Raw genomic sequence first — 20,507 nt, 5'->3', positions numbered from 1 at the left:
GCCTCCACCAGGCCCCCACTCATGTCCCCCTGCACCCACACCCCCCAGCATCCAGGGTCACCCTCCACCAGGCCCCCACTCATGTCTCCCACCACCCCCACCCCCCCTGCCACCATGGCCACCCTCCACCAGGCCCCCACCCATGTCTCCCACCACCCCCACCCCCCAGCAGTGCAGGGGCAGCCTCCACCAGGCCCCCACCCATGTCTCCCACCACCCCCACCCCCCAGCAGTGCAGGGGCAGCTTCCACCAGGCCCCCACCCATGTCTCCCACCACCCCCACCCCCCAGCAGTGCAGGGGCACCCTCCACCAGGCCCCCACCCATGTCTCCCACCACCCCCACCCCCCAGCAGTGCAGGGGCAGCCTCCACCAGGCCCCCACTCATGTCTCCCACCACCCCCACGCCCCAGCAGTGCAGGGGCAGCCTCCACCAGGCCCCCACTCATGTCTCCCACCACCCCCACCCCCCTGCCACCATGGCCACCCTCCACCAGGCCCCCACTCATGTCTCCCACCACCCCCACCCCCCAGCCACCAGGGGCAGCCTCCACCAGGCCCCCCCTCATGTCCCCCTGCAACCCCACCCCCCAGCATCCAGGGTCACCCTCCACCAGGCCCCCACTCATGTCCCCCTGCACCCCCACCCCCCAGCATCCAGGGTCACCCTCCACCAGGCCCCCACTCATGTCTCCCACCACCCCCACCCCACTGCCACCATGGCCACCCTCCACCAGGCCCCCACCCATGTCTCCCACCACCCCCACCCCCCAGCAGTGCAGGGTCACCCTCCAGCAGGCCCCCACTCATGTCTCCCACCACCCCCACCCCCAGCCACCAGGGGCAGCCTCCACCAGGCCCCCACCCATGTCTCCCACCACCCCCACCCCCCAGCAGTGCAGGGGCAGCCTCCACCAGGCCCCCACTCATGTCTCCCACCACCCCCACCCCCCAGCAGTGCAGGGGCAGCCTCCACCAGGCCCCCACTCATGTCCCCCTGCACCCCCACCCCCCAGCATCCAGGGTCACCCTCCACCAGGCCCCCACTCATGTCTCCCACCACCCCCACCCCCCTGCCACCATGGCCACCCTCCACCAGGCCCCCACCCATGTCTCCCACCACCCCCACCCCCCAGCAGTGCAGGGGCAGCCTCCACCAGGCCCCCACCCATGTCTCCCACCACCCCCACCCCCCAGCAGTGCAGGGGCAGCCTCCACCAGGCCCCCACTCATGTCTCCCACCACCCCACCCCCCAGCAGTGCAGGGGAAGCCTCCACCAGGCCCCCACTCATGTCTCCCACCACCCCCACCCCCCTGCCACCATGGCCACCCTCCACCAGGCCCCCACTCATGTCTCCCACCACCCCCACCCCCCAGCCACCAGGGGCAGCCTCCACCAGGCCCCCACTCATGTCTCCCACCACCCCCACCCCCCTGCCACCATGGGCAGCCTCCACCAGGCCCCCACTCATGTCTCCCACCACCCACCCCCCAGCAGTGCAGGGGAAGCCTCCACCAGGCCCCCACTCATGTCTCCCACCACCCCCACCCCCCTGCCACCATGGCCACCCTCCACCAGGCCCCCACTCATGTCTCCCACCACCCCCACCCCCCAGCATCCAGGGTCACCCTCCACCAGGCCCCCACTCATGTCCCCCTGCACCCCCACCCCCCAGTATCCAGGGTCACCCTCCACCAGGCCCCCACTCATGTCTCCCACCACCCCCACCCCACTGCCACCATGGCCACCCTCCACCAGGCCCCCACCCATGTCTCCCACCACCCCCACCCCCCAGCAGTGCAGGGTCACCCTCCAGCAGGCCCCCACTCATGTCTCCCACCACCCCCACCCCCAGCCACCAGGGGCAGCCTCCACCAGGCCCCCACCCATGTCTCCCACCACCCCCACCCCCCAGCAGTGCAGGGGCAGCCTCCACCAGGCCCCCACCCATGTCTCCCACCACCCCCACCCCCCAGCAGTGCAGGGGCAGCCACCACCAGGCCCCCACTCATGTCTCCCACCACCCCCACCCCCCAGCAGTGCAGGGGCAGCCTCCACCAGGCCCCCACCCATGTCTCCCACCACCCCCACCCCCCAGCAGTGCAGGGGCAGCCTCCACCAGGCCCCCACCCATGTCTCCCACCACCCCCACCCCCCAGCAGTGCAGGGGCAGCCTCCACCAGGCCCCCACTCATGTCTCCCACCACCCCCACCCCCCAGCAGTGCAGGGGAAGCCTCCACCAGGCCCCCACTCATGTCTCCCACCACCCCCACCCCCCTGCCACCATGGCCACCCTCCACCAGGCCCCCACTCATGTCTCCCACCACCCCCACCCCCCAGCCACCAGGGGCAGCCTCCACCAGGCCCCCACTCATGTCCCCCTGCACCCCCACCCCCCAGGCATCCAGGGTCACCCTCCACCAGGCCCCCACTCATGCCTCCCACCACCCCCACCCCCCTGCCACCATGGGCAGCCTCCACCAGGCCCCCACTCATGTCTCCCACCACCCCCACCCCCCAGCAGTGCAGGGGCAGCCTCCACCAGGCCCCCACTCATGTCTCCCACCACCCCCACCCCCCAGCAGTGCAGGGGCAGCCTCCACCAGGCCCACACTCATGTCCCCCTGCACCCCCACCCCCCAGCATCCAGGGTCACCCTCCACCAGGCCCCCACTCATGTCTCCCACCACCCCCACCCCCCAGCCACCAGGGGCAGCTTCCACCAGGCCCCCACCCATGTCTCCCACCACCCCCACCCCCCAGCAGTGCAGGGGCAGCCTCCACCAGGCCCCCACCCATGTCTCCCACCACCCCCACCCCCCAGCAGTGCAGGGGCAGCCTCCACCAGGCCCCCACTCATGTCTCCCACCACCCCCACCCCCCAGCAGTGCAGGGGCAGCCTCCACCAGGCCCCCACTCATGTCCCCCTGCACCCCCACCCCCCAGCATCCAGGGTCACCCTCCACCAGGCCCCCACTCATGTCTCCCACCACCCCCACCCCCCCAGCCACCAGGGGCAGCCTCCACCAGGCCCCCACCCATGTCTCCCACCACCCCCACCCCCCAGCAGTGCAGCCTCCACCAGGCCCCCACCCATGTCTCCCACCACCCCCACCCCCCAGCAGTGCAGGGGCACCCTCCACCAGGCCCCCACCCATGTCTCCCACCACCCCCACCCCCCAGCAGTGCAGGGGCAGCCTCCACCAGGCTCCCACTCATGTCTCCCACCACCCCCACCCCCCAGCAGTGCAGGGGCAGCCTCCACCAGGCCCCCACTCATGGCTCCCACCACCCCCACCCCCCTGCCACCATGGCCACCCTCCACCAGGCCCCCATTCATGTCTCCCACCACCCCCACCCCCCAGCCACCAGGGGCAGCTTCCACCAGGCCCCCACTCATGTCCCCCTGCACCCCCACCCCCCAGCATCCAGGGTCACCCTCCACCAGGCCCCCACTCATGTCCCCCTGCACCCCCACCCCCCAGCATCCAGGGGCAGCCTCCACCAGGCCCCCACTCATGTCTCCCACCACCCCCACCCCCCTGCCACCATGGGCAGCCCCCACCAGGTCCTCACAATCCCCAATCATGTGCGTAATGGTCAGCCTCCACAGCCAAAAAGCCCTACCAAGTAACCCATTCACCCACATGGAAATGGAAATCACATGTTACACCCCCAATGTACATGAAGCTAATGAACCCATGTCCGTCACACACAATGGTTGCAATTGAATGGGAAAACACCCAACATGACATGCATGAAATAAATGAGATGATACCACACAGTGAAGTATGGAAACAAAATTGTATTGAAAAAAATAAAGAATGCTAAAGAAAGAAAACAAACTACAATGTGAATGAGAAAAAAAAGCTGCATGTCCGTATAAAAACACAAAACTGCAAATGAGAATAAAAAAAAATGTGTCCAAAGTCAAATGTAAAAAAATCTCCATGCAATAAATAACTATGTAAAAAAATACCAAGGGTCCATGAGCCCAACTGAACAAAGGAAACCTACTAAAAAACCTACCTAAAAACAACTATATACAAAAAGTGGAGCAGTGTCCGTCGACTCCAAATCATAATAAGAAAGAAAGGAAACCTAAAACTAAAGAACTATATACAAAGGCGGCGGGAAAGTCCAGCGGCTCACTCCGTGGTGTCCCGGGCCAGGGCATCATCGAACTCCTGTTCGATGTCCCGGAGGCGGTCCAGTTCCATGGCCCTGAGGGTCCGCAGGGACGACGACGTGTCCTCCTCCAACCCCCTGCGGATTGCCTCGAGGCACTCGGCCCATCTCAGGGCCCTCCGCATGGAGTTCTCCGCCCTGACCATTGTGAGCCGCGCCTCTTCTGCCCGCCGCCGCTCCGCACCTATGGCGTGGCCCAACCGCTGCCACACGGAAGACACTCTCTGTCCTGGGTCCCCCTGGCCTCCGGCCGATGCCTGCCCCTCCGATGTCATAAGCCCCGAGCCTTCATGTCTCCCACCATGTTGCTGCTGCTGCTGCTCTGCCTCTGCCCGTGCACTGCCTCCTGCTGCCTGCACATCCTCCGCCGGCTGGGGTGCAGTTGTTGATGTGGCCACCCCTGCTGGACCTCCGACTCCCGACTGTGGCAGGGATGCCTCCTCCACCAGCCTGGCCGCACCGTCAGAGGCAGCTCCACAGGGCACCCAGGTGACTGATGGGTGGGAAGATGGCACAGAGGACGACTGGCGCGTAGGGGGTCCAGTTGAGGAGGGGGTCGGAGCAAGCCCATGAGACGGCGGAATCCGGCCTGGGTGACCTGTCCCAGCAGGCTGACGTGGTCAACGAGCCATTCGAGATGATGTGCAGTCTCTCCATGAAAAGACTGCAGGTCACCTCGCATGGGCCGTTGACGCAACGCCACACCAGCCAGGACAGGCTCAACCCGGACCTGGATGGCCACGTCCGCAGGCAGAGGAAGGCCAGTTGACGTCAGCTCATCCCCTGCCTGAAAACCGGTCTGGACGTAGGCATCCCTGCTGGTGCAAGATGATGCAGGGACAGGATCGGGGACAGGATTGCACACAGGCACCTCCGCGGCGGCCTGTGCTGCCTCCTGTCCCTGGTCCTGCACTGCACCACTAGCACCAGTGGGATCCCCACCTCCAGACCCCGTCTCTGGTGCTTGCACGACCTCCTCCTCCACCAAACCCCCCACCAAGCTGGATGACTCTGTGCCATCTTCCCCTGTTGGGCCCTGTGGGGTCCCAGCTGCCCCTTCTGCTGCCGAGGAGTCCAACTCCAACCTCCGCCTCTTGGACCTCCCCCCGGCAGCTGCGGCCTGGGACGCGGCACCGGACTCCTCACTCCCCGACGAGATGACCACACGGGAGGGGAGCCGGGCCTTGCGTCTCCGGCTGGCGGTCGGATCCCCGCCGCTGTGCTCCACAGCACCTTCTCCGCCCTCTTCATCAGTTGACGCTGCAGACAGGGAGAAACAAAACACAGGCATCAGGGCACTGTACAATGGACACATACACACATGACAGTTGCACATGAGTGGCATTGTCAAACCTCAGACATGGCATCACAATCCCCAACACACATGTCATTGCAACTCGCACACATGAGCCATACCACAGCCATATCGCAACTGCCACCACCATCCCTACACATACAACAGCATCAGCAGCCAAAGGGGAGCCAGACATCACATGCAACACAGGAGGTGCACCACACATGTACACACACCACCACACTTGCATGCATGTCTACACCTCTGCCAAGTGTCGCACTGTTCAGACGGGCATCCATGTCACATCTGCCAATCAGGCTTCCACATACCGCTGTCACATGCATCCATGTTGCATCACTGTTGCACCCTTGTCAAATACACACACATGCACATGTACACAGTGCACATACATGCAGCCGAAAAAACATACATGCCTGACATCACGGACATGTCTACTTACATACACATTCATCCAAACATGTGTGCACGCACAACTGCATTTGCCATGCAAGCCCACACACACAAGCACCATCCATGTCTCACACATTACAGCCCTCGCATGTGTCAGCCCCACGGCCCTGTACACCCCCACCCATACTCGACCCCATACAAACAGATGTGCAACCTGCACAATACCGAATAATCACCACACGCACTGCTCACAATCAGGATGCATGTACACTCACCGCTCGACTCCAGACGGGTCTGCTTCTCTAGGACCTGGACGTGGAGCTCTGGGGATATGCGTTCCAGGAACCCCATCTGTTCTTCCGACAAGTGGCCCCGGCGCCCCTTGGCATCCGCTGCCTTCAAGAGGCACCGGGCCTTGTTCAGGGTCCTGGACCTGAAGTCCTCCCAGCGCTTCCTGACATGTTGTAAGTCCCGGACTGCCACCCCCTCCGCGTTGATGGCAGTCACGATGTCAGTCCAGATCCGAGTCCGTCCTTCCTTGTCGGCGCGGGAACTTCCGAAGAGGGCATCATACTGCCCCAGGACTTGCTCCACCAGGACACCAACTTCGGTGGCACTGAAGCTGGTGCCCCTCTGCCTCTCTGGCCGGGGGTTGTCAGTGGTCACAGATGGTGTTTGCCCCGACATGACAACCCCAGAGGCAGGAGTGGGTGGGCAACTGGGTCCTGGGGCTGGGCTGTGGAGCGATGGAATTCCAGTCGGGAGTCTTCGGTTCCAGCAGGGGTGGTCACAGCAACAGCACCCCTGGCTGATGTGCAGGCAGCAAATGGCAGTGCACGTGGGCAGCAGGCAGTCAGGCAGCAGCAGATGGCAGGTGGGAGCGTGCTCGGGGCTCTGGGGGGCAGTAGTTCGGCCTTCTGGGCAGGAGCGTGGTCTTCCGTGTGCTTACGCGTGGCCAGCTTGGTACGGAGTGATTTGGCACGTGAAAATCCTGCACGTCAGCGTGAAAATCGAGGAAAGGCCCTTAGCGCGTAAGCGCGTCAGCACGCATACGCGAATCTATTGGACCAAAGGCCCTCAGCGCGTAAGCGCGTCTGTGACGTGACCCGCACGGGTGTTTCCCACACAGCACGTGATGACAGAGCACACGTGGAAAGACTGCACGTCAGAGTCTCATCGCGTGTGATTGGTGGAAATGGCCCTACATGCAGAAGTGACAAAGCGTGCAATTGGTGGAAATGGCCCTACACGCAGAAGTGACAAAGCGTGTAATTGGTGGAAATGGCCCTAGCGCGTACACGCCGCGTAAGTGACGCTGGACGTGAGGGCCTGTATAAAAGGTACGTGTAGAACACCATTTCCTTGTACGTGCCTTTCGTGGAGAGCGAGTGGGTGAATTCTGTACTTCTTGTTGTTTCACACACGATTTACTTCACAGCGTTTCAAGTTCGTATTCCCTGTTACCTCTGACAGCTTTTTCTCTTTTTTCTCTTTTACTGGTTTACCTGGCCCTGTTCCCTCAAACAGTGTTCCCTTCTACTGTTGTCCTGTCTCCTCAGACAGCGTACAAATCTTCTTTTGGCGGGGGTGTTGCCAACCAAACGCGCTCCTTTTTCACTCTCTTTTACGTGGCAGACGGTGAGTCACGCATGTATCTAACATCTGTGCTTGCCCCGTGTGTAGCCTACCCCTCCAGAGGTCATTCTAGGCTGCGTGTGACACGCATACGTTCATTCTTGTGTTACTGGGTGCCACAGCGTAGTGCAGGTTTTTCTTTCTGCACACGTGGTCTAGGAGGGGTTGCGTGCACGTCATCTCCCTTTTTTGGGGCTCCTGTGCGTAGCGTGACCCGTCATCTTTCCCCAGGGGTTACATTCAGCCTTGCTAGAGCACTAGGGTACAATTACCATCTGGTACCCAACCCCTTTGACTCCCAATTGCCCAGGACAATAGTTTACAGCCACTCCCATACGCACATTAACATCAGTGCCATGGCTGGGAGGCGAGGATTCCGTAAGGGTGGCAAAGGTGGAAAAGCCACAAGTGGTGGCCGTGGTGGATCCGGTAGGGGACGTGGTCGTTACTTGCAGGGTGAGCCTGTCCCCCCATGTGTGGAGGACCAGTCAAGGGCACCCATAATCCCCCCCCTTCCGTTGAGGCTGATGTGGCTGACACCATCCATGCTCAGCCCTTGTTGGACCAGCCCATTGTGGCACCAGACCTGGCTGACTCCATGGCTGACTTCCAGGTCAGCAGGCCTATGACACGTGCACTGGTGCACGTTGATGTCATCATGCCACGTGCATCTGGGGCAGCAAGGTCATCTGCTGCCCCAAGTAGGCAGGGCAGAGAGGCTGCAGGGGCAGCTGTGGCTCCATCCACCCCAGCTCTCACACACCCAGCCAGGACAGTGTCGGTCCTAGTCCATCCTGCTGACATTCCCCCTGACACCATTACACTTGAGCCAATGCCTGCACCAACTCCCATGCTGAGTGTGCAATCCCACACTCCCGATACAGAGTCCACCAGGGCTCCTGCCCCTAGTGTCCAGAGCGGCGCAGGACACTCAGGATCACCACCACCTTCCAAGCGGAAGAGGAAGAGTGCTCGTCCGGCACAGGCTGATGCCCCAGACACGGCTACACAGTCCGGCCCGTCCAGGAAGCCCATCTTCACGGATGACGAACTGAATGCACTTGTCGAGTATGTGTCCGCACATGATAACGAGATGGTCATTGTTGCAGGATCCAAGACCACACCTGCACAACGCCAGGCACACTGGCAGACCGTTGCGGACATCGTAAGTGCCCTTGGAATCGTGAGGCGCACAGCCAATGATTGCTATAAGCGCTGTAATGACCTAAAGCGCAGGGCAAAGAGTAAGCTGGCCTCAAGTCATGCCGCAACTCTAGTGACTGGAGGTGGGTCTCCAGTAGTAGACATGGAACTCACTCCACATGAGTCAGTCGCTGGGACCTACGTCACGGAGGAACAGATCCAAGGCGTGGGAGATCTGCCTGATTACGAGGCATTGTCCGGTGAGTGCACATGCATGTGTGTGTCATCCATGTGCATGGTGTGTGTGTGAGGGCTTCTGTTTGTGTGCCAGGTGAGAGTGTGTGCGCCTGAGTCGTATGGGTCAGCCATGTGCTTCATGCAATACATCCTGCGCAGATGCATTAGGCCATAGCAGTATCCCTTCTGCCAACAGTAGACATCTAGCCCAACTGCACGCCAGTTGCCCTTGAAGTGTCACCTTGCCACAACATTGTTGCTTATTTTTCACTGTTCATTCAGGCAGATTGTTTGCATTCCACCACTTTTACTAGGCATTTCGCAGTCCTCTAGTCACATGCCTGACATGGCTATGGTAAAGTGGAGTGACTTTGTTACCTGGATATCATTTGTTCACACATGTCCCTGTGCAATTGGACCATTTTGGACTGGCAGCTCCAGGTGAAAAATCTGACCTGTTTGAATTAGAAAAGCTATTACATGCGGGAACTGGACTTAATGAATAGGTACTGCCCACCTCTCCATCTTCACTCAATAGCAATGGTACATGCCATCTGTGTGATGGCATGTGTGTTTCACTTGCCAATCACAGGCCAATGTGTGATGCCACTGCCAGGCAGCATGCAGAAAATGTGTTCATCTTCCATCTTGGTGTCATCAGTGTGTGCCATTTGCCTGCCCTTCATATGCAGTGAGGGTGCATGCATGGGAGGGTTTTAGTCATGTGGGACATGTGTCAATCAAGTACTGGTTCTCTTGCTTCTCAGCCCTCATTGTGTGCCATGGTGCTAATGCCTGTTTCCATTTCTTTGTTTTTATGTCTTTGCAGGGGAAGACACACCTGATACTGCTGGGGTTGTGGAGATGGTGCAGACCCAGGAGGGGTCCGAGGGCCGACCAAACACCAGTGAGGGACGTGGTGTGGTGGTGGGTGAGAACCCACAAGTGCTGCAGGTCGTGCTCTTTAGGGGTGTCTCTGGCTGCACCTCCCCCGAGCTGTACTCAGGTGTTGATTCGGATGATGAGACCTACGTGCCGTCGCAGGTGAGTGTTCCAGGGAGGGATTCTGTTCTGTCCCACCCACCTGCACCAGGGTCAGAACCCTCAATGGGGATGTCAGTGTTGGCAGCTACGCCTTTGGTGGTTACGGATGCAGGGTCACACTCCGCAACATCTGATCCTGTTCCTGGGCCAGCAGATCAGAGGGGGAATGCAGTCCTGCAGCCTCAGGCAGTGCCGGCACAGCAAGGCGCACTTCGCCTTGCCCCAGACAGGTGTGGTGCCCGCCGACTTGGTGGCCGTACGCCACCTGGCAATACCGCATGGGAGCAATCCATTTTATGGTATGGCAACCCAACAGGCAGCATCATCCGAGATAATGGCTCAGGCCATGGATAGGGTGGCCACTTCCATTGTCCCCCCTGAAAGGCTGATGGAGCGACTACAGCAGGCAACCGACTCCATCTGCCAGTCACACAGGGAGGACATGTTGGCGTCCAACAGGGACAGGCGGGCGGCACTGGCGACTCTGCAGGAGGCCATCTCCATAGAGTCCCAGGGCCACAGGGAAGCCCTGAGGCAGGAGCTCCTTCACCTCAGGACGACTCTTGTTGAGCTTGAGGCTTCAACACACCAAAGGACAGAACAGCAGCTGGAGCGTCTCACCCGTACGCTCTCAGCTGAGATGCAGGCAACGAGGGCGGAGGTCCGGGCATCCCGTGAGTTGTTGCATGGGGACCTCCGCTCACTCATCCTCCAGAACCAGACCTACCACACCCGCATGCTTGCAGCCATGGAGGAGCAGACTAGGGCCTTGCGTGGGCTGCCTCCCATAGTGCAACCATCTCCGGATGCAGCTGCACAGGGTGATAATAGCGACAGCAGTGGAACTCCCACAATAGGGTAGCCGTTTGGACCATGAGCCCATGGAGGTGTTTTTTTTCCCAGGATCCACACAGGTGGGTTTTGGTGTGCACCCTGTCCTCGGACCTCCTGGGTGGCCTCCCAAACCCCCCCGGGCCCATCAATGGCCATTTTTGATTTTTATTTTGATTTTTTATTTTTATTTTTATTTTTATTTTTATTTTTATTTTTGTTTTTATTTTTAAATTTATTTTTCCCAATTTTTTTGGGACAATTTGTTGCCTTCCGTGGTTCCTGTGGGCATATGCTGCATTGTGGCTGGGCACATGCAGGCTTGTCATGTATTTGGTTCAGATGCTTGGGTTTGAGTCACACACACCCCTCCTGCCTCCCGTTTCCATGGGCTTGCAAAGGGTGTGCCCAAGTGACATTGACATACATGGTGACATTGGACTCCCACTACATGTGTGGGTAGTCTAGTCAATACTGTGTATACATTCCTAGTGCATATTGCTGTTGTGTTGTACACTGCATGTTACATTGATGTGTAACTCATCATCTGTGTCTACCTCCCAATTTGCAGGTCCCTTCCTCATGTCTACACAAGGCCCTCTAGTTTGGAGATGGGGTCCATGTTGGCAGCAGTGCACCTTCTACTCTACATGGCGCCAACACTGCACAGTTGGTAGTGGTGGGAGTGCAGGCATTTCCAGGTGGTTAGACTACTAATTTATTACATTTGTGATGTCATGTTAATGGTAGTACCTGCTCAAGTTTGTTGTTGGTTCTGCATTACTGTGAGCATTTCAGGTGTTGCAAGTTTAAATTAGGGACACTGTACATTGTGACACTAGTGTCATGTTGTGGGGATTACTTTGTTTACCTGCAAATGGCATGACATGGCACGGTGTGTCATGTGGCGGTGCTGGGGATGGGTTGGCTGACATGGCACTGTCCTCTTGTTGCATTTTGCAAGTGGGTATTCATTTTAGCTGCTTGGATGTGTTTCTTCACAAAACTGCATTGGTGGTGTCTGTGTGGGTAGGGATGCACACATTGTAACACTTCCAGGTGAACAATCTCAGGCTGATATGGTTTTCACGGTTGATTCTCCAGACATTCAGAATCAGTGTCAGGTTGAGTCATCATTGATTGTCAGATGGAATGTGCCAGGGCAGTGTGCACTCCACAGGGGTGTGATTACTATGTGAAGTAATTAGCCACTAGCTGTGTACGGGCTGCCTCCCCCCGTGCCCTTTCCCCTCCCATGCGCAGCGGCTGTGCATGTGGTTGGGGATGTGGGGCCACCACCATGTCCACGGCCAGGCTCCGGCGTGTTGCAACGTTGTGCAGGACACATGCTGCCACTATGATCCTGCACACTACTGGGGGAGCGTACAACAGCTGCCCGCCAGAACGGTCAAGGGAGCGAAAGCGTGACTTTAGCACTCCGAATGTGCGCTCCACTATGCCCCGGGTTGTAATGTGGGCTGTGTTATATCTTACCTGGGGTGGCGTGGTGGGGTTCCGAATTGGCGTCATCATGTGGGGGCTGAGAGGGTAGGCACTGTCCCCTGTGGAGGTGGTGATTGGTATCATTGGTGGGGTTGTGACCTTGCTCAGTATCTGACATGCATGCATGTGCAGTGGCATTCATACTCAGCAAGCAGCCAGGTATCGCCATGCCGCCCAGCTTCTAGGTCCCGGCTTAGGGTGGACATTCGGTAAATGAAGCTGTCGTGGGTGGACCCGGGATAGTTGGCATATACTGAGGTGATGATTCCCTTGGCATTACATACTACCTGCACGTTGATGGAATGCCAGTGCTTTCGGTTCCTATAGATGTGCTCTGATGCCCTGGGGGGACGTAGAGCCACATGGGTGCAGTCGATGGCACCTAGCACTTTGGGGAATCGTGCCACACCGTAAAAATCCAGGGCGGCAGCATGCCTTTCTGCAGGTGTTCTGGGCAGGTATATGTGCCTGAGGACTGATGGGCGTGCAGTGATGATGTTCAAGACCTGGTGTAGGCAGCGTGACTGGGTGGCCTGTGATTCCCCACCCACTATGGCACTTGTCTGCTGAAATGATCCAGTGGCTAAGAAGTGCAGTACATTGAGGACCTTCTCCAGGGGGCTGAGTGCTTGGGAGCACAGGGTGGGTGATGTGAGGTCATCCTCCCACTCACTCACCAGGTCCAGTATTATGTGTGGTGGAAACCTGTACCTCCCATACACCTGGTCATCAGGCATCCAGAAAAGGCTGGTTCTGGGTGTGAATATTCTGGCCCTGACTATCCTCCTCCTCCTCCTTTGGTAGCCCACGCCCACTGCTGCTAGGAACGGTGTGTTCATCCTGGGTCTGAGCTTGTTATTTTGTTAGCGCGCAAATTTATGCGTTGCGCATGTTGTAGGCGAGCGTGTGACCCACGCACCCCTGAAATCCAGTACCCAGTCCAATAGCGTGTGGAAATTCCCGCGCACCCCGGGATACAGGTGCGCTGACATACTTGCGTGTGTAAGTGCCCGCGCACCCCTGATATACACGTACATAGGCCAATCGCGTGTATGCGCACTTTTGTCCAATTACACGCGATGACACTCTGACGTGCTGTCCAATTACACGCGATGACACTCTGACGTGCAGTCTTTCCACGTGTGCTCTGTCATCACGTGCTGTGTGGGAAACACCCATGCGGGTCACGTCACAGACACGCTTACGCGCTGAGGGCCTTTGGTCCAATAGAATCGCGTATGCGTGCTGACACGCTTACGCGCTGAGGGGCTTTGGTCCAATAGAATCGCGTATGCGTGCTGACGCGCTTACGCGCAAAGGGCCTTTCCTCGATTTTCACGCTGACGTGCAGGATTTTCACGTGCCAAATCACTCCGTATCAAGCTGGCCACGCGTAAGCACACGGAAGACCACGCTCCTGCCCAGAAGGCCGAACTACTGCCCCCCAGAGCCATGAGCACGCTCCCACCTGCCATCTGCTGCTGCCTGACTGCCTGCTGCCCACGTGCACTGCCATTTGCTGCCTGCACATCAGCCGGGGGTGCTGTTGCTGTGACCACCCCTGCTGGAACTGAAGACTCCCGACTGGGATTCCATCGCTCCACAGCCCAGCCCCAGGACCCAGTTGCCCACCCACTCCTGCCTCTGGGGTTGTCATGTCGGGGCAAACACCATCTGTGACCACTGACAACCCCCGGCCAGAGAGGCAGAGGGGCACCAGCTTCAGTGCCACCGAAGTTGGTGTCCTGGTGGAGCAAGTCCTGGGGCAGTATGATGCCCTCTTTGGAAGTTCCCGCGCCGACAAGGAAGGACGGACTCGGATCTGGACTGACATCGTGACTGCCATCAACGCGGAGGGGGTGGCAGTCCGGGACTTACAACATGTCAGGAAGCGCTGGGAGGACTTCAGGTCCACGACCCTGAACAAGGCCCGGCGCCTCTTGAAGGCAGCGGATGCCAAGGGGCGCCGGGGCCACTTGTCGGAAGAACAGATGAGGGTCCTGGAACGCATATCCCCAGCGCTCCACGTCCAGGTCCTAGAGAAGCAGACCCGTCTGGAGTCGAGCGGTGAGTGTACATGCATCCGGATTGTGAGAAGTGCGTGTGGTGATTATTTGGTAGTGTGCAGGTTGCACATCTGTTTGTATGGGGTCGAGTATGGGTGGGGGTGTACAGGGCCGTGGGGCTGACACATGCGAGGGCTGTAATGTGTGAGACATGGATGGTGCTTGTGTGTGTAGGCTTGCATGCCAAATGCAGTTGTGTGTGCACACATGTTTGGATGAATGTGTATGTAAGTAGACATGTCCGTGATGTCACGCATGTATGTTGTTTTCGGCTGCATGTATGAGCACTGTGTACATGTGCATGTGTCTGTATTTGACAAGGGTGCAACACTGATGCAACATGGATGCATGTGACAGCGGTATGTGGAAGCCTGATTGGCAGATGTGACATGGATGCCCGTCTGAACACTGTGACACTTGGCAGAGGTGTACACATGCATGCAAGTGTGGTGGTGTGTGTACATGTGTGGTGCACTTCCTGTGTTGCATGTGATGTCTGGCTCCCCTGTGGCTGCTCATGCAGTTGTATGTGTAGGGATGGTGGTGGCAGTTGCGATATGGCTGTGGTATGGCTCATGTGTGCGAGTTGTAATGATATGTGTGTTGGGGATTGTGATAACATGTCTGAGGTTTGCCAATGCCACTCATGTGCAACTGTCATGTGTGTATGTGTCCATTGTACAGTGCCCTGATGACTGTGTTTTGTTTCTCCCTGTCTGCAGCGTCAACTGATGAAGAGGGCGGAGAAGGTGCTGTGGAGCACAGCGGCGGGGATCCCACCGCCAGCCGGAGACGCAAGGCCCGGCTCCCCTCCCGTGTTGTCATCTCGTCGGGGAGTGAGGAGTCCGGTGCCGCGTCCCAGGCCGCAGCTGCTGGGGGGAGGTCCAAGAGGCGGAGGTTGGAGTTGGACTCCTCGGCAGCAGAAGGGGCAGCTGGGACCCCACAGGGCCCAACAGGGGAAGATGGCACAGAGTCATCCAGGTTGGTGGGGGGTTTGGTGGAGGAGGAGGCCGTGCAAGCACCAGAGACGGGGTCTGGAGGTGGGGATCCCACTGGTGCTAGTGGTGCAGTGCAGGACCAGGGACAGGAGGCAGCACAGGCCGCCGCGGAGGTGCCTGTGTGCAATCCTGTCCCCGATCCTGTCCCTGCATCATCTTGCACCAGCAGGGATGCCTACGTCCAGACCCGTTTTCAGGCAGGGGATGAGCTGACGTCAACTGGCCTTCCTCTGCCTGCGGACATGGCCATCCAGGTCCGGGTTGAGCCTGTCCTGGCTGGTGTGGCGTTGCGTCAACGGGCCATGCGAGGTGACCTGCAGTCTTTTCATGGAGAGACGGCACATCATCTCAAATGGCTCGTTGACCACGTCAGCCTGCTGGGACAGGTCACCCAGGCCGGATTCCTCCGTCTGATGGGGCTTGCTCCGACCCCCTCCTCAACTGGACCCCCTACGCGCCAGTCGTCCTCTGTGCCATCTTCCCACCCATCAGTCACCTGGGTGCCCTGTGGTGCTGCCTCTGACGTTGCGGCCAGGCTGGTGGAGGAGGCATCCCTGCCACAGTCGGGAGTCGGACGTCCAGCAGGGGTGGCCACATCTACGACTGCACCCCAGCCGGCGGAGGATGTGCAGGCAGCAGGAGGCAGTGCACGGGCAGAGGCAGAGCAGCAGCAGCAACATGGTGGGAGCCATGAAGGCTCGGGGCCTTCGACATCGGAGTGGCAGGCATCGGCCGGAGGGCAGGAGGACCCAGGACAGAGAGTGTCTTCCGTGTGGCAGCGGTTGGGCCACGCCATAGGTGCGGAGCGGCGGCGGGCGGAAGAGGCGCGGCTCACAATGGTCAGGGCGGAGAACTCCATGCGGAGGGCCCTGACGCGGGCCGAGTGCCTCGAGGCAATCCGCAGGGGGTTGGAGGAGGACACGGCGTCGTCCCTGCGGACCCTCGGGGCCATGGAACAGGACCGCCTCCGGGACATCGAACAGGAGTTCGATGATGCCCTGGCCCGGAACACCACGGAGTGAGCCGCTGGACTTGCCCGCCGCCTTTGTATATAGTTCTTTAGTTTTAGGTTTCCTTTGTTTGTTCTTATGATTTGGAGTCGACGGACACTGCTCCACTTTTTGTATATAGTTTCATTTTAGTTAGGGTTTTTTGTAGGTTTCCTTTGTTCAGTTGGGCTCATGGACCCTTGGAAGTTTTGTACATAGTTCTTCATTGGATTGATTTTATTTTTCATTTGACTTTGGACTACATTTTTTTGGATTAGGATTTGGTTTTTTTTATTTTTTTCACGGACATGCAGCTTATCTTTTTTTCATTCCCATTGTAGTTTGTTTCATTTCATTTGCATTCTTATTTTTTTAATACAATTTTGTTTTCATACTTCACTTTGTGGAATCGTCTCATTGGTTTCATGCAGGTCATGTTGGGTGTTTTCCCATTCAATTGCAACCATTGTGTGTGACGGACATGGGTTCATTAGCTTTATGAACATTGGGGGTGTAACATGTAATTTCCTTTTCCATGTGGGTGAATGGGTTACTTGGTTGGGCTTTTTGGCTGTGGAGGCTGACCATGACGCACATGATTGGGGATTGTGAGGACCTGGTGGAGGCTGCCCCTGGTGGCTGGGGGGTGGGGGTGGTGGGAGACATGAGTGGGGGCCTGGTGGGGGCTGCCCATGGTGGCTGGGGGTGGGGGTGGGTGGGAGACATGAGTGGACGCCTGGTGGAGGCTGCCCATGGTGGCTGGGGGGTGGGGGTGGTGGGAGACATGAGTGGGGGCCTGGTGGGGGCTGCCCATGGTGGCTGGGGGTTGGGGGTGGGTGGGAGACATGGGTGGGGGCCTGGTGGAGGGTTCCCCTGCACTGCTGGGGGTTGGGGGTGGTGGGAGACATTAGTGGGGGCCTGGTGGAGGGTGCCCCTGCACTGCTGGGGGGTGGGGGTGGTGGGAGACATGAGTGGGGACCTGGTGGGGGCTGCCCATGGTGGCTGGGGGGTGGGGGTGGTGGGAGACATGAGTGGGGGCCTGGTGGAGGGTGCCAATGGTGGCTGGGGGGTGGGGATGCAGGGGGACATGAGTGGGGGCCTGGTGGTGCTGCCCCTGCACTGCTGGGGGGTGGGGGTGGGTGGGAGACATGAGTGGAGGCCTGGTGGAGGCTGCCCATGGTGGCTGGGGGGTGGGGGTGGTGGGAGACATGAGTGGGGGCCTGGTGGGGGCTGCCCATGGTGGCTGGGGGGTGGGGGTGGGTGGGAGACATGGGTGGGGGCCTGGTGGAGGGTGCCCCTGCACTGCTGGGGTGTGGGGGTGGTGGGAGACATGAGTGGGGGCCTAGTGGAGGGTGCCCATGGTGGCTGGGGGGTGGGGGTGCAGGGGGACATGAGTGGGGGCCTGGTGGTGCTGCCCCTGCACTGCTGGGGGGTGGGGGTGGTGGGAGACATGAGTGGGGGCCTGGTGGAGGGTGCCCCTGCACTGCTGGGGGGTGGGGGTGGTGGGAGACATGAGTGGGGGCCTGGTGGAGGGTGCCCCTGCACTGCTGGGGGGTGGGGGTGGTGGGAGACATGAGTGGGGGCCTAGTGGAGGCTGCCCCTGCACTGCTGGGGGGGGGGGTGATAGGGGACATGGGTGGGGGCCTGGTGGAGGGTGCCCCTGCACTGCTGGGGGGTGGTGGTGATAGGGGACATGGGTGGGGGCCTGGTGGAGGCTGCCCCTGGTGGCTGGGGGGTGGGGGTGGTGGGAGACATGAGTGGGGGCCTGGTGGAGGGTGCCCCTGGTGGCTGGGGGGTGGGGGTGGTGGGAGATATGAGTGGGGGCCTAGTGGAGAGTGCCCCTGCACTGCTGGGGGGTGGGGGTGGTGGGAGACATGAGTGGGGGCCTGGTGGAGGGTGCCCCTGCACTGCTGGGGGGTGGGGGGGTGGGAGACATGAGTGGGGGCCTGGTGGAGGCTGCGCCTGGTGGCTGGGGGGTGGGGGTGGTGGGAGACATGAGTGGGGCCTGGTGGAGGGTGCCCCTGCACTGCTGGGGGGTGGTTGTGATAGGGGACATGGGTGAGGGCCTGGTGGAGGCTGCCCCTGGTGGCTGGGGGGTGGGGGTGGTGGGAGACATGAGTGGGGGCCTGGTGGGGGCTGCCCATGGTGGCTGGGGGGTGGGGGTGGGTGGGAGACATGAGTGGAGGCCTGGTGGAGGCTGCCCATGGTGGCTGGGGGGTGGTGGTAGACATGAGTGGGGGCCTGGTGGGGGCTGCCCATGGTGGCTGGGGGGTGGGGGTGGGTGGGAGACATGGGTGGGGGCCTGGTGGAGGGTGCCCCTGCACTGCTGGGGGTTGGGGGTGGTGGGAGACATGAGTGGAGGCCTGGTGGAGGCTGCCCATGGTGGCTGGGGGGTGGGGGTGGTGGGAGACATGAGTGGGGGACTGGTGGAGGGTGCCAATGGTGGCTGGGGGGTGGGGGTGGTGGGAGACATGGGTGGGGGCCTGGTGGAGGGTGCCCCTGCACTGCTGGGGGGTGGGGGTGGTGGAAGACATGAGTGGGGGACTGGTGGAGGGTGCCAATGGTGGCTGGGGGGTGAGGATGCAGGGGGACATGAGTGGGGGCCTGGTGGTGCTGCCCCTGCACTGCTGGGGGGTGGGGGTGGGTAGGAGACATGAGTGGAGGCCTGGTGGAGGCTGCCCATGGTGGCTGGGGGGTGGGGGTGGTGGGAGACATGAGTGGGGGCCTGGTGGGGGCTGTCCATGGTGGCTGGGGGGGCGGGGGTGGGTGGGAGACATGGGTGGGGGCCTGGTGGAGGGTGCACCTGCACTGCAGGGGGGTGGGGGTGGTGGGAGACATGAGTGGGGGCCTGGTGGAGGGTGCCCATGGTGGCTGGGGGGTGGGGGTGCAGGGGGACATGAATGGGGGCCTGGTGGTGCTGCCCCTGCACTGCTGGGGGGTGGGGGTGGTGGGAGACATGAGTGGGGGCCTGGTGGAGGGTGCCCCTGCTGGCTGGGGGGTGGGGGTGGTGGGAGACATGAGTGGGGGCCTGGTGGAGGGTGCCCCTGCACTGCTGGGGGGTGGGGGTGGTGGGAGACATGAGTGGGGGCCTGGTGGAGGGTGCCCCTGCACTGCTGGGGGGTGGGGTGGTGGGAGACATGGGTGGGGGCTTGGTGGAGGGTGCCCCTGCACTGCTGGGGGGTGGGGGTGGTGGGAGACATGAGTGGGGGCCTGGTGGAGGCTGCCCCTGCACTGCTGGGGGGGGGTGGTGATAGGGGACATTGGTGGGGGCCTGGTGGAGGGTGCCCCTGCACTGCTGGGGGGTGGTGGTGATAGGGGACATGGGTGGGGGCCTGGTGGAGGCTGCCCCTGGTGGCTGGGGGGTGGGGGTGGTGGGAGACATGAGTGGTGGCCTGGTGGAGGCTGCCCCTGCTGGCTGGGGGGTGGGGGTGGTGGGAGACATGAGTGGGGGCCTGGTGGAGGGTGCCCCTGCACTGCTGGTGGGGGTGGTGATAGGGGACATGGGTGGGGGCCTGGTGGAGGGTGCCCCTGCACTGCTGGGGGGTTGGGGTGGTGGGAGACATGGGTGGTGGCCTGGTGGAGGGTGCCCCTGCACTGCTGGGGGGTGGGGGGGTGGGAGACATGGGTGGGGGCCTGGTGGAGGGTGCCACTGCACTGCTGGGGGGTGGTGGTGGTGATAGGGGACATGGGTGGGGGCCTGGTGGAGGCTGCCCCTGGTGGCTGGGGGGTGGGGGCGGTGGGAGACATGGGTGGGGGCCTTGTGGAGGGTGCCCCTGCACTGCTGGGGGGTGGTTGTGATAGGGGACATGGATGGTGGCCTGGTGGAGGCTGCCCCTGGTGGCTGGGGGGTGGGGGTGGTGGGAGACATGAGTGGTGGCCTGGTGGAGGCTGCCCCTGCTGGCTGGGGGGTGGGGGTGGTGGGTGACATGAGTGGGGGCCTGGTGGAGGGTGCCCCTGCACTGCTGGGGGGTGGTGGTGATAGGGGACATGGGTGGGGGCCTGGTGGACGCGGCCCCTGCACTGCTGGGGGTGGGGGTGGTGGGAGACATGAGTGGGGGCCTGGTGGGGGTGCCCCTGCTGGCTGGGGAGGGGTGGTGGGAGACATGAGTGGAGGCCTGGTGGAGGGTGCCCCTGCACTGCTGGGGGGTGGGGGTGGTGGGAGACA

Source organism: Ambystoma mexicanum, chromosome 2q (genome assembly GCF_040938575.1).
Source record: "Ambystoma mexicanum isolate Mex_15411 chromosome 2q, UKY_AmexF1_1, whole genome shotgun sequence".
Classification (NCBI taxonomy): Eukaryota; Metazoa; Chordata; class Amphibia; order Caudata; family Ambystomatidae; genus Ambystoma; species Ambystoma mexicanum.
This window is presented reverse-complemented; position numbering follows the sequence as displayed.